The sequence below is a fragment of the Taudactylus pleione genome, unplaced genomic scaffold (assembly GCF_031769625.1).
Source record: "Taudactylus pleione unplaced genomic scaffold, aTauple2 ptg000473l, whole genome shotgun sequence".
NCBI lineage: Eukaryota > Metazoa > Chordata > Amphibia > Anura > Myobatrachidae > Taudactylus > Taudactylus pleione.
Genome location: NW_028284875.1, coordinates 6,276,909 through 6,278,981, shown reverse-complemented (window position 1 = coordinate 6,278,981; position 2,073 = coordinate 6,276,909). Strand labels below are relative to the sequence as shown.

The 2,073-nt window shown below is 33.6% G+C and overlaps 1 non-coding gene across 1 annotated transcript; it reads right to left on the bottom strand.

The window, feature by feature from the left end:
- Nucleotides 1–1,059: 1,059 nt before the first annotated feature.
- TRNAI-UAU (transfer RNA isoleucine (anticodon UAU)) lies at nucleotides 1,060–1,152 on the bottom strand. Its single transcript is given in 2 exon segments — nucleotides 1,060–1,095; nucleotides 1,115–1,152. It is a non-coding gene; the product is annotated as a tRNA-Ile (tRNA).
- Between the last annotated feature and the right edge of the window lie 921 nt (nucleotides 1,153–2,073).

Genomic DNA, 2,073 nt, shown 5'->3' with positions numbered 1-2,073 from the left:
ATACACTCTAATACCAAAAAATGCAGAATCTTTAAATAAAAATAAGTTAAATCTCACTTGTGCTCTATATTTAAAGGTAAACATTGTTTTTTTGGTCTGAAGCACCTAAATTGTCAATAAAGTCAGTGTCCAAAGAAATATAAAAGGCAGAAAATTACTCTTTTGATGACATGGATGAAAGGACTTCAAGAAACCCATCAGCAATTGCAATAGAAATTGTTATTTTGTAGCCACTCTGATATTAAATTGCAATTAAAACTTAATAGGTATGTTTTGGTATATATGGATTTTCTGCAATACCATTAAGACAGTCACCTGAATTGAAAAAAAGCATAACTTCTAGAATGAGAATGAGCAACAAAGGAACATGCATCCTAGATGGGACTTGAAGCCACTGTCCCAGGTGATAGTAAACTTTTCAGAAAACTAATCCACAATGTCATTAGGATAAATGTCTGTTTTTAGATACTGGGCCATAAATTTGCAAGCTGAACAGTTCCGGATTGATAAGCAGATAAAAGTTTCTGGTGGAGCCATTTGTGCAGTATGAAGCAAGAATGAAAGGAACATCTCCAAAATTATTTTAATGAAATAAAGCCTATCACCCCAGATGGGACTTGAACCCACAATCCCTGATTAGGAGGCCAGTGCCTTATCCATTAGGCCACTGGGGCTTAATAACATCTTTGAGTGAAACTGATTTTTTCATTAGTATAATCATTAATTGTTGCGATATAGGAAAGCCGTTTATTTGTGTTCTTTGCTTTACAAATCCCAGCATGAAATGTGATTGTACTATCCAGACCTAATAGTGTGGACCCTCATGTTACATTGCAGCAAAACAGATTGATGCAACTCTTTTACCAATAAAGAGGTAGTCTTTTGCATTCCATTTTGTTGACTAACTAAAGAATGTTTACAGTGCATATGAACCAAAGCAGCTGTGTGTACTGGTACTTAAAAACAGTCATGTTTGTGTTTTTTTTCTGCCTTCATATCAGGATGTTCAGGAAGCAGATGATAATCATTAACTGATGACATTAGAAAAAAAATTACATTTGCTCCAGGTGAGGCTTGAACTCACAACCTCAGCATTGCTCAACAGATACTGTCTTATAAGTCCTGCGCGCAGACCGATTGCGCCACAGGAGCACATGGTCAAAGCGCATTATTTTTAGTTGAGTGATTTTAGCATCGAGTTGACTAAGTAAATTAACTTGGTTTATTAATTTTAAATTAGTTACTTTTTAAATCCACTAAACTACTGCACCCAATACTAAAGTACCTAATAAAAGTAATATTCTAATCATAAGGTAATCAATTATATTGTGCATTTGTGTTATTGCCCAGTTTTATGTATCCATAGGTGTATATTGCAATGAATTCATGCCATTGTTGTACAGTTCAATATTATCAAAATTGTAAAATAATTCCTGTTTATTTATCTTAAATAATATTTGGTATAGATATATGTAACTTTAATGTTGCATAGGGAAAATATACACTATATTACCAAAAATGCAGTATCTTTAAATAAAAATAAGTTAAATCTCACTTGTGCTCTATATTTAAAGGTAAACATTGTTTTTTTGGTCGGAAGCACCTAAATTGTCAGTAAAGTCAGTGTCCAAAGAAATAAAAAAGGCAGAAAATTACCCTTTTGATGACATGGATGAAAGGACTTCAAGAAACCCATCAGCAATTGCAATAGAAATTGTTATTTTGTAGCCACTCTGATATTAAATTGCAATTAAAACGTAATAGGTATGTTTTGGTATATATGGATTTTCTGCAATACCATTAAGACAGTCACCTGAATTGAAAAAAAGCATAACTTCTAGAATGAGAATGAGCAACAAAGGAACATGCATCCTAGATGGGACTTGAAGCCACTGTCCCAGGTGATAGTAAACTTTTCAGAAAACTAATCCACAATGTCATTAGGATAAATGTCTGCTTTTAGATACTGGGCCATAATTTTGCAAGCTGAACAGTTCCGGATTGATAAGCAGATAAAAGTTTCTGGTGGAGCCATTTGTGCAGTATGAAGCAAGAATGAAAGGAACATCTCCA